The 13000-nt window shown below is 44.5% G+C and overlaps 1 protein-coding gene across 5 annotated transcripts in view; it reads right to left on the reverse strand.

The window, feature by feature from the left end:
* ANGEL2 (angel homolog 2) overlaps positions 1–13000 on the reverse strand; it is a 387853-nt gene that overhangs the window by 142145 nt on the left and 232708 nt on the right. The gene's annotated exons all lie outside the window — the stretch shown is intronic.

Raw genomic sequence — 13000 nt, forward strand, 5'->3', positions numbered from 1 at the left:
GAAAAGAGCAGAAACACAATATGAAGTTATTTTGAAACACACTACATTTCAACTGCGTTGTTCCAATAAAGCAAATTCAATGTCAACACCTTCAGCAAATCCATGCAGTGCAACAATGCAATAAAACAAACTGGACAGTTAAAGCAGGAGGACATACTGCATGAAACCATTTATAATGATCTCAACTAGGAAACAGCTATTTACACAGCTACATGATGCTGACCTGAACCACACAGATGACTCATAGGCAAGCAAGAAAATCTTAAAGTAATAATAGGATTTCTGATCTGTATTACTTACTATTGACCTAGGGACAAGAAGCGAAGGAAAAATCAGTAGACTACTACAATGTCCAAATTAGGACCTATCCATTTCAAAGAAGCAAGCACTGGGGCAAGATTAGAATGGGAAAAACGCATCTTTGCAGATAATACCCATAACCTGTAACTTATTAAAAACAATATAAGTGAGGAAAACATGTTAATACCTTTTGGAAAAGATAATAGAAGTAACAGAGAAATCAAACAAGAATCATGTCAGCTAAGTGAACAGTTGTATTTTAGGGGTAAACTACTATAGTTAGAGAGAAATAAATGGCGAGCGGGTGCTACAAACCTTCACAAAGGGCTACCAATTGAACATGTTACTTACCTTCAGTAGTACTTTTTCTGGTGTATACAATAAACAGACTCCTCACCTGTATAATATTTCCCGGGACCAGACTAGATCAAGATTTTCATACAATAGCTCCCAAGCACTGCCAGATGGTGCTACGTAGCTCTGCGGCAACCTCGCACCACCCTATAAATTGATTGATGCTGCTTATAGGCACCCCCTCATGTTGCTGTCAGTGTTTGCATTGTTCTATTTCCACACCCTGAGACATGGATCAGCAGCGACAAACTGCAGGTGACAGTGGACTGAATTCTAGCTGAGTACCTTTTTTTTTTTTTAAAGGAAATATTCAATTAACAGAATGGGAAGTCAGGAGGGCATGAATCTGGTTAGAAAGAGTATCCACCAGAAACACTGTGGTGGTAAGTAACTTGTTCTTCTGATGGATGCTTTTAATCACAAATTCCACACCAATAGAACAGACATCCATGTCATGCATTCCAACAGGTAGAAAATATGAGTAGTGGATTCAAACTAAAACATCCTGCAGGACCAAGCACGCAAAATAGCACTCTATGAGGATCAGGCAGTACAGCTTGGTGAATGTATGCACTGATGCCCATGTTGCAGTCTGACAGATGTCTAATATAGGAACACATCCTCACTAAAGCCTTTGTGCGGCCTTATCCTTGGTGGAATGAGACGATATGCTTTCAGTGTTTCCTTCTTGAGCAGGGAAATACATTTATGCACAGGACGATTCAACTTGACAGAGTCCTCTTCTGCCTTCAATTTTAAGCACCAGCAAAACCTACAAACAGTTGATCATTGGCACAACAAGCTCTCATGTGTTCAAATTAAAAACTGAGGACTCTCTTTGGGTCATGACAATGAGGGGATGTGGCAATGAAAAAAAACAGACAGAAGAGTGATAGATTATGCTGCATGAAAGGTACCCTGGGTAATCAGCACCAATTTGTTTGGAAAGAAAAAGGTGCACAAAGGCTGAAATGACAGTTCTTGCAGCTCAAAAACACGACATGCAGAGGTTAGAGCAATGAGGAAAACTGTATTAATAGTCAACAGCTACAAGAAAATATGTGCATTTCCTCAAATAGCATGCAGATGAGGAAAGTGAGAAACAAATTAAGGTCCTATCGAGAGATTATGTGTTTCAAGGGGAGATGCGTGTGGCTTTTCACCACAATAGGTGATTTGAAAAAACACAAAACAAAAAGGACCAACATGCAACTGTAAAGTCTTGCTGGGCCAAATATAAAAAGTCTTGCTTGGCCAAATATAAAAACTGAAAATTATGCCCAAGGAGTATCAAGATTACGGGCCATATACCAGATCACAAACCTTTCCCAGCGTCCTGAATAGAGAGACTAGGTATAACAATTTCTGCCTGCAAGTATTACTTCCACTACCTCTGACAGCAAATCAAAACAGCATATCAAGGCAGCCATTCAATCTCCATGCATGGAGGTGTAGGTTGTGGAGATTCTGGTGCAGGACCCTCCCCTGCAACTTGTGATGGGGTAGACTCAATCAGATGGCAAATGCTCGGACTCAAATATCAAATAAATATCACTCTTCTGGCCCAATTCGGGGCAAGCAAAATGACTTGGGTACCGTTTGTCCTGACTTTCTTCAGAATGCAAGGCAAAAGAAGTAATCGCAGGAAAGCATCGCCAAGTGGAAATTCCAGTGCACATTAATCCTGACAGTGCACTTTCAGAGGTGGTGAAAAGATCAAACCACAGCACACCCACCCCAAAAGGTGAAAGGGGTCTTGAGCCAGCTGTAGACTCCCCTTGTGGGCAGACAGCTGACGTATACTCAATTTGTCTGCTCTGGTGTGCAGGTATCATGCCAGGTAATTGGTCACCAGGAAGATTCCCTGCTGGCTCGTCATCTCCAAACGTGCAGAGTTCTCAGACACGGGACCAAGGACCCAAACAAGATCTGCCGGCCTCAATACCATATTGGGGTTGTGTGGTCTGCGAGAACCTGCACCATCCTTACTTTGCTGGTCAGTAGGAATGCTTTGAGCATCAGCCAGATGGCCCAAAGCTCCAACAGATTGATGTAGACTCAGCAATCCGTTGGAGGCCATATATCTCCGATTTTCACATCCTCCATGTGACCCCCACATACGACACATCAGGCTCATATACAGAATGTGCTGAAGTTGCTGTGGTGGTGGAAAGGCCTTGAATGTCAGTGTCCAGAATAGTCCCTATAATGGCAATCCTTTGCAGAGGCATCATTTGGGACTTCGGTTCACTGATGGAAAGCCCCAGAGAGGCCAGTAGGTGGTCCTTAACTTAACTGATTTGAGTCCGTCTTGAGCAGCCAGTCAGAGGACAGAAATATATGTATCCCTGCAGCTCCAAATATGGGCTGTGACCATCGCCATCCCTTTAGTGAACCCCTTGAGGGGGTCGAGATGAGGTCAAACGTTACAGTTGTACACTGGAAGTGTTTGGACGCTACTATGAAACACATGTAGTATCCTGCAAGTCGCAGGACACCATCCAGTGTCCTGGGTCTAGAGAGGAAAGAAGCAAAGCCAGAGTGAGCATTTTAAAATTCTCCTTCCACAAGTAGGCATTCAAAGGCCTATGATCTAGAAAGGATACCTGCATCGCTCTTGGGCATGAGGAAGTAGCAAGAATAAAACCCTCGCCTCTCTCTCCTTCTGGCACCCTCTTAATGGCAGCCTTGGCCAGAAAGTGGACTTCCTGAAGAACAACTGTGGCATGGTCAGGCGGTGTGATACTTACATGGTAGTGAATAGAGCTCAGGGAAAAAATAAAATGTAGAGCGTGGTCCCTTTGAAGAATTCGCAATACCCTTTGACCCAACATGATTGATTTCCTATCAAGAAGGATAAATCTAATCCTGATCCCCTACAGTCTGGTTGATATTCTGGACGGGAAAATTAAAGCAGTCTGGTGGCAGCTGCAGCAGAAGAAAAGGAGGAAGAGGATTGCTGTCCCTGTGGTTGTGTGAGGTCTCTGGAACTGCAAAACCACTGGCTTGGTTGCTGTAGGGCAGGGAATGCTTTTGCTACCTTTATACCAGACCTCTTAAGTAACCCCTGAATTTCTGCCATTGGTGGTGACATTGGCTGTAATATGACCCTCCTTTACTCTCAATAATGCAGATGGCCTTGTCCCCGAAAGTACAGAGCCATCGAAGGGCATGTCCATCCGGGGAGCATAGAAAACTCACCAAACGTCCAATTGTATCCATCCAAGAGTGGAGTCTAAGCACTACGTTGATGCCAATGGTGTGACACACAGGAGATCGTATCAAAGCCAGCAAACAGCATGTAGTTTGCCTGATAGTTTAGGCAAAATTAACTTTGCGGTCCTCTAACACAGCTGGTAAGATTTCATTTACCAAGTCCCACAAAGCACTGGTGTACCTTCCCAGCAGAAAGATTGCAATTAGTGAATGTAAAGTTAGGTTGGTTGAAGAATACATTTTTTTTCTGAAGGCTTAATGAATATAGATTTCTCTGTAACTGGGCTGGTAGGAAAGGCACTGGAATTCACTTTACTGGCTGACATCTGCACCTCTAGACTATCCAGCATCGTGTTGAGGAATGTTGGGTCACCAGGGACTGGTCTGTGTAGTTTGGAGACAGGCAATCTCACTGGTGGAGCTAAGCATGGTTTCATCTAAGTGGTCATAGGAGTGCCTGAGAATGCCTTGTTAAAGGGCAACAGGGCATCACTGGAGGTCAACCCTGTTTGGAAGGTTTCCATCAGTAAATCTGATTTAGTTTCAACAGTAGACAGCTGTAGGCCGAGAAAATCCGCTCCTCTACACACCACAACCACCATAGAATACAAGTGGAGAGTCAAGCTCACTGTCTGGAAAGACATCTAACCCCACTTGCCTTCTGCAGGTTGAAATAAAGCCCTTCATCAGTATAGTGAGGAGTGAGAAATTTGCCTTGTTCTCACCATAGTGGATAACCTGTTGTAAGTCTTGGATTAGAGATAAGGTGTTGGAGGAGCACACCTATTTATACTTGCTTTCTCAAAATATTTAAACGCATACGGATTACTTTGTGGTGCTACAGCGATACACTTGCTGTCAGTCCAAGTGTCTAATCAAAAGAAGTACTACTACAAGTATGGTAACTTGTGTGCGCTGTTCACTGGGTTGCAGTCAAACCCTTAAATTTAGCACAAATGTATCCTTCTAAAACAATACTCAACACTGATAATCAGTAAGTCTTGGATTGCCATCTAAATTGGAGCCCAACAGGGTTTCTAGTCTCCGGTAATACTGATGGCATTGAAAAGTCTGGTAATCAGGCTCAGCCATGGTTGGTTGTCCCGTAGTGATTTCCTAGTGTGACATAGGTCTGATTTGAGGTAAAGTCACGCTGGGTCTGAGCTGGTATGGTAGGTCGGGCCTGCACTGTCAAGAGGGGATGCTATGGGTCTGGTAACTGGTCCCATGAAGATGGTTGGGGCTGGGGAAGGGTCCACCGCAGAGGTGTGACTGGAGGCCCATGAAGCTCCAAGTGGCCCGAAAGGGCTCGTGAAGGAGCGGGTAGTATCTCGAAAATCTGCAATATTTCCTCCTTCAATGCCTCTGCCGCGGGGGTCGACAACTGCCAGAGCACAGCAGCATACGCTTGGAGTAGATTTTGCAGGCGAAGAGCCTCTGGAGTGCTGCTGCACTTCTTGCAAACTGCGAAGGCTAAGTGGTGGGAGTCAAATCCCACTTGGCCTTCTTGCGCTCGCTATGTGCTCTGAAATGTGACTTTTCCAGGGACTTTGAACATGACAGAGGGTGGCTCCTACATGCACTTCCACTGTGTCATTCCCGGGGCGATACAAGGTCACCATGCAGCATGACGTGACAGTAATAGAGAGCTATTGCTTAAAAATCTCTGATCCAATCTGGAGCCCGGAAATGCTCTACAAGTTAGAAGCATGCTTTGCAGTTAGAGGTAACCATCAGAATTGGATCATCCAAACCAAAGGTGTTATTATCATCACAATTTCCAAAAAGAGTGAAAGTGCAGCTGAACATGCCAAGTCAATGCTGAGGTGCATGTATGAAGGGACTGGGGTGGGAGACAGAACCTTTAAAAAAGGAAAGTTAGTGTTGTGAGTGTTCCTTGACCTTTCAACTTAGAGTAGGGATCTCCAAAGTTGGTTCTACAGGGTTGGATCCTTGCCAGCTTTATAGCATATCCTATTTTAGATAAATGTAGTTATCTTAAAAATCTGGGATGGATCTGGTCCTCCAGGACAGACTATGGAGAACCCTGCCGTAGAGAATTGTGCTCAAGTCCGAATGCCCAATGATTTACTGACAGCGTAAAAGAGAACTTCCAAGATGGTGTGAATGCAAATCTTGTGAAGCTTGGTGTAGGTTTTTCTTTAGGTCTCGTCCTATTAATCCCGCAAGCGATAATTGGACGAGAGTATAGTAGGCAATTTAGGAAAGCTAAACCATCGGCGGATTTCCAAGAGTGCATGTGCCCGTGCACGCGCATCCACCTGCCTCGCATCATTGCAAGACCCGCCAGCAGCTTCACTTCAAAGGGATATGCTCCGCCCCTACTGCACGCGCTTTCCATCCATCTGCCTCGCGTGTCCACATCAAAGCCATCTGTTGCTTCCCCAGGGGCTCGGCCTCACTTCTCCTCCCCCCTAATTAACATCCCTGTTCACGGCCGCAAGGCCGTGCTTCAAAGGGATCCGCTCCCCCGCCCCTAAAAGCTTCTTTCGGCGATGTTCTTGTCGTAAACAGCGCTTATTTCACTTTTGACACCAGGCCCGGGAGCAGAGGAGCGTTACCGCAGTGTGCATTTATACTAGATTACGGGCAATTTTACATCAGTATAACAGCATGTTTGCACGGACAAACTGGCCCCAAAATGTTACTTCTCGATCAGTTTAAGTGTTGCAGCATTTACCTGACCTCAGTGTAACAGAGTGCAGTGCATCACTCCGCACATGATCTGTTCAAGCTTTACTCAACAGGTAACAGCGTACACTTGAATGCATCACTGTGTTCCGACAGGTTGAGTGAGTGTGTGAATGCTGTACTTGGACACATAGCAGTGAACGGATGTGCGCATCTCTGTGTTCAGACGGGTAAAGATGCACGTCTGTGACCCCCCCGCCCCCTCCCCTCTACAGATCGTTAATTCCTAACGGCTGCCCTATTTGTACTTCTAACTGCACCTCGGGATTGCGAGTGGCCTGTAAACTCCGTAGTTGTCTGGTTGCAAACCCATCCACCGCGGCCCTGAGGTCCTGGATGCGGTCCAGAGATGCGGGGTAGTGGCTCTTAGTGACTGCGCAGCACTGTACGTCTGAAACCAGAGCAAGAAGTGCCACTTATTTCCAGCATGGAGGCTTCCATTATTCACTAAAACACGTGGGCTCACGGAAGCAGCACTGGGCCTTCTTGAGAGCGTCAGTGTGCATGAGACCGACCTCTACGATCCGCAACGGGGCCACCACCAGGCACCCCAGGACCGCTACCAGGATCCTCAGGCCGCCACCAGGATCCTCGGTCCACCAACCTGCAGGCACCTCGGGGCCACTACCAGGCACATCGGGCCGCTAACCTGCTGCTCAGGCCACCACCGGGCACCTCGGGCCGCTAACCTGCAGCTCGTGCCGCTAACCTGCAGCTCGGGCTGCCACCAGGCACCCGGTCCGCTAACCTGCCGCTCGGAAAGCCACCTGGCACCCCGGTCCGCTAACCTCCAGCTTCGACCACCACCTCGGCCGCTAACCTACAGCTAAGGCCGCCACCAGGCACCTCGGGCAGCTAACCTGCAGCGCGGCCCGCCACCAGGCACCACCAGGCACCCCGGGACAAGCACCTCGGGTCGAAGTGCGCATGTGAATCACTGTACTCGGACAGATAGCAGTGCATGGATGTGCACATCGCCGTGTTCGGACGGGTTAAGATGGTTTGAGTTGTACTAGGGTGCCTTGCTGGAAAACCAGCCTCACTCTTCAAAAATGTTTTTTTCTCAATTTACTTTAGTGGGATCACCCTCCTAAACATCTGGTCTCGCTCTCATTCCTGAGACACCTGGTTGACATGTATGTATTCACCCCATGCTCTCCTGTCTTGAGGCATCATAACGCCGCATTCACCTTACACTCCCCTGCTTTGAGGTGTCACACCCCATTCACTTCGCTCTCTTTCTGATGTGTTTTAACGCCGTATTCACTTCACAATATACGGTCTTGTAGTGTAACAGGACCTTATTCACCTTAGCCCCACATATCCAGAGTTGTCAAAAAGCTTCATTCACCTCACTCTCTCCTGAAGAGTGACACCACGTCACTCACTCCACCCTACGATGACTGGGAGAGGGACCCCCTGGCAGTCATAGATCGGTGATATGCTCTCTGACACTCCAGCCCTCCACGGAGTCACGGGGTGGGGTTTGAGGACTTCTCCATTCTGAACACGCCCGGCCATAACAGGCAATGTGCGCAAACCTACTGGTTGAAATGAACAGTGACTGCAAGGCCCACAGCCCGGTGATGGACTGTACCAATGAGGACCACGATGAGGACAGCATAACGCAAGCGTCGGTCTAGAGGGGCGAAGTAGTAAGAAAGTATAGACTGGGCTTTCTTCCTCACGCGACCACAAGTGGCTAACCTGTATACAAACGGTGTTTGTTGTAGGGGATATAGGGCGTCAATTGCGGGCACATGAGCGCCCCTTTCATGTTACTGATCTGAATAATTGGTGCGGGTTTAAATCCCTGTGCAACTGAATTTCCTTTAACGTACTGGCATTGATAAAATGAGTCCCGTTTCGATGGATCATAAAGGCACTTTCAAAACGCGTAAATACATCCAATTCGTTGTGCTTGTTCTACAAATAGGATATCTATCTATGACATGTATCTGTCGGTCTATCCTGTTAATCTTTTTCTTTCCCTTTGTCTGTCTCTGCCCTTCAGCCTTCCTGCCCATCGCCCCATCCAGAGCACATCTATCTAATCGTCCATCATTTTACCATTCATCATCAGAAAAAATACATATTCTTTTTTGTTTTTAATTTGTTTTATCAAAGTTTGTTCTAAAAAACACATTTATAAATTGTACATATGGTGAACAATAAACAGCATTTTACCTAAATAGAGGAGCCCTAAACATATACTAAAAGACCATACAAAGGCTGTACCTGTCTCTAAAATAACAAAAACATAAAAATAATGTGAAAAAAAGGAGAATACAATAATATACACAACTACATTAAACATATACACAACATTAAATACAGTGTATAAGGAAAACACCAAAGAAATCAAATCACAAAAGAAATACACTGATGCACTTTTCGGAAGTACCATGTACTTACAACTCTTTCATCAAGGTGCAGGATTCACAATTTAAGCAGTGGTCAGAAAGGCCATCTGTTACTATTGCACTTTATCCATATATTGTAGTACAACAGGGCTCTATACAATGTAAATCACAAGTTGTCCAGCGGTTCCGATTCAGGGAAGCAAAAATTCTAAAGACGATAGTGGGTCCCCACATGCAGGAAACATCCCACTGATGATTTTAAAAAGGTCCAAAGGTATCTGGAGACTAATGTTCAGGTAGTCTAGATAATACAGATGATGTACCTGGAGATCCTCAAAGGAGGGGCGCTAACATGGACCCAGTTCTGAAGGCAGTACGATAAATGATTCAGTAATAATAATAAAATCTAATTATCACAGCAACACAGGCAGTATGTTTTAAAAGAATGCAAGTCTATAGGCTGTCCTGCTGCCAGCCCAAAAAGGAAAAGCCCATACTTCAAGGTGATGTCACGATAAAGCTGTTCTAGGCTGCTAAGTTCCAGCAATCATAATGAGCGAGGCCCCTGGTCAAAAATAGTGTCACGAGTAAAGATTCCAAAATGGGTGGTCCGCGAGCTTGCTCCTCCACGATCGTACCTCTTGGATATATTACCAAATGTAAAACTATCTAGCGGGGGAAGTGGTTTACGCTGATTAATACTGTGTTTTCCCTGGTTGTTTCCATTTGAACTGTCTTTTCTCAGGTACCCTCTCATGTGTTTTATTGTGTCTCCACCAACTAGGAGCCCTATTGATGTGTGGTGGGGTGGATACCTGGGGACCTACCACATTCAGCTCGACTGATGGGGTGAATGTGGTAAAAAGGTGGTGAAATGTGTAATTAGGAGGGCACCGTTTTCTCTCGACCTCTGGTTAATCTATCCATTTACACAAGTGGCTTTGATTAGGTCTGTGGAGAGGTGGAAGGAGGATGGCTGTATCATGTTGTCGGATTTGTATCTCGAGAGCTGCTTTATCTCTATTGGAGATGCTGAGAAAACATTTAATTTGGGACAGGGACAATTCCTGCATATGCTAAGTTGGCTGCCTGACAGCTTTGGCCCATGTTCCTTCAGGCCCAGAGCCTCACACACCCTAGTGCCACTAGTGATGCTAGTGGCTATGGTAGGGGGACGCAGGCTCGTCTTCCATCTATACAGGGCTCTTTGCACTGACAAACAACCTAAGCGGATCAAGATGGAAGATAAATGGCAGCAGTATATGACCACAGCCCTAGGTCCTAAAGAATGATCTAAGATTCACAGCAAGGTGCGTAAGGTGGTGGTGAGCGCCAGATTCAAACTGATGCAATACAACACGATTCATATGACCTACGTGTCCCGAAAGAGGCAGCATGGAATATAGCCCAACAGATTCCCTCCTGAGCACTCAATGAAATTATTATAAAGTTAAACAATTCATAAATACGTTCAAATCTTAATTGGCACAAGCACCAGTCCAAATCCAATATCTCAGAATGGATGTTCCAACAACGTTTATTCCTTCACATTTAAGTTAATTCCAATAGACAAATTGTTTCTTCCAAATGATGCAGCCAACACGTGTTTCGTCGTGATTATTATACACACATTGACTTCCTCAGGGCTGCAATCCAAAATAGACAAATAGTACTCATAAGTAAATGGGACGCCCTCTTCAACCATTAATACTCAGCATATAGTATAGTTGAGAGAAAATAGTATAGTCAGAAGGTCCCGGTGAAAAAGAGAGAATACGAAAAGAAAAAGGAATCCCACACCATTTACATGCATCACCTACTGCATGGGAAAATATTGTATGTCCATTACCAAACAAATGAGAATCACCGACTGTCTGAAGTCATTAAAGTATTATATATAAATAATTAACACCTGTAAATTCTGCGTACTCACCAAAAATAAAGTCTCCCAATATTAGGTATCTTCAGAACCTGTAATCATAATGCACCATAATAAATCGTAATCTCACAAAATAGCCACACAAGATCAGACCCAGTCCATCATTTCCTACCAAGTATACCAACAAAGAATACTTTAACCCCCACAATAAAGTGTCTACCTCAGCCCACAGACTATTATAATCACCATATCAGCGGGTAAGATCAGTGTTTTGCAACCACCTAATGTATATTAGCAATAAGCAATCCCCATTAGTAATGTTCAAATAGTTACCATGTACTCCGTATTAGTACTCCAAATCCTGCCTCTGTATTCTCACTATTTCTTGTGAGACACTTTATTGTGGGGGTTAAAGTATTCTTTGTTGGTATACTTGGTAGCAAATGATGGACTGGGTCTGATCTTATGTGGCTATTTTGTGAGATTACGATTTATTATGGTGTATTAGGATTACAGGTTCTGAAGATACCTAATATTGGGAGACTTTATTTTTGAGGAGTACGCAGAATTTACAGGTGATAATTATTTATATATAATACTTTAATGACTTCAGACAGTCGATGATTCTCTCATTTGTTTGGTAATGGACATACAATATTTTCCCATGCAGTAGGTGATGCATGTAAATGGTGTGGGGTCCTTTTTTTTCGTATTCTCTTTTTCACCGGGACCTTCTGACTATACTATTTTCTCTCAACTATACTATATGCTGAGTATTAATGGTTGAAGAGGGGGTCCCATTTACTTATGAGTACTATTTGTCTATTTTGGGTTGCAGCCCTGAGGAAGTCAATGTGTGTATAATAATCACGACGAAACACGTGTTGGCTGCAACATTTGGAAGAAACACTTTGTCTATTGGAATAAACTTCAATGTGAAGGAATAAACGTTGTTGGAACATCCTTTCCGGGATATTGGAATTTGGACTTTGGTGCTTGTGCCAATTAAGATTTGAACTTATTTATTAATTGTCTAACTTTATAATAATTTCATTGAGTGGTCGGGAGGGAATCTGTTAGGATTGTGGTTTTATTTAGGTAAAACCTTGTGGATGTTGGTAACCGCATCCTCTTCCCTGGAAGCACCACCTCATATTGTGACTTCTACTAACCCCGGATTTTGTTGAGCGCCCTGTTGTCTGAGGGTTACCAATCTTTCTTATGCAATATATCCCGCTTGGGACTGTAAGTCCCCCAAGTGTGGTGTGGAAGAAGCAGATTTGTTCGTTTTGACACATGGTGTGATACTGGCCTACCTTGACGGTTTTGGGTCCAGGTTTTAGATCACTTGTGGAGAGTGACAGGATGAGACATTCCCCAGACACAGTTGAGCAATGCATCTTAGGACTCCTACCGAAGAACCCAAAAAAGAGGATTAGTAGGTGCTTTGCAGTGCTTGTTATAGTAGTTGAGAAGAGACAAATAGCCATACATTTAATGGGGGTGCACCACCCCCGCTCTCAGGAGGTATGGATGGCAGATGTTTATTTATTTTTATCTATTTATTTATAAAATTTCTATAGCGCACAAATACCTTCTGGTGTCTCGGCGCTGGAGTTCACAGATTGCAGGGGGTTCCTATTAAAAGTTTACTGATTAAAAAGCCAGGTTTTAAGGTGCTTTCGGAATGTTAGTAGTGATGTGCTAAGTTTGATATAGGGAGGGAGCAGGTTCCACAGCTTAGAAACAGCAACCACAAAGCGTTTGTCTCCCCATGTCGCTTTTTGTGTGCGTGGTATTTGGAGCTGTTGGGCTGCGGATGAACGTAATGTTCGACTAGGTTTATAAACACTAATGGCCTTTTTAAAGAATTTTTGTCCAATATTGTTCAATGCCTTATATGTAATACATAAGGCCTTAAACTTTGTACGGCTTCCAACCGGCCGGCAACCAATGTAGTTGACGAATGATGGGAGAGATGGATGAATATTTAGGTGTGCCGGTTAGAATCCTTGCGGCAGCATTTTGAACAAGCTGTAGTTTGTTCAAAACTTTCTCCTGCGCGTTCAACAGTAGGCCATTGCAATAGTCCACCTTAGATAATACCAAAGTGGACATTAGCCCCTTAAGTGCTGCTGACGGCCAATGGTCGTCAGCAGCGCTACCTCCCCAGTGC

This window comes from Lissotriton vulgaris, chromosome 6, assembly GCF_964263255.1.
Source record: "Lissotriton vulgaris chromosome 6, aLisVul1.2, whole genome shotgun sequence".
Taxonomy (NCBI): Eukaryota; Metazoa; Chordata; class Amphibia; order Caudata; family Salamandridae; genus Lissotriton; species Lissotriton vulgaris.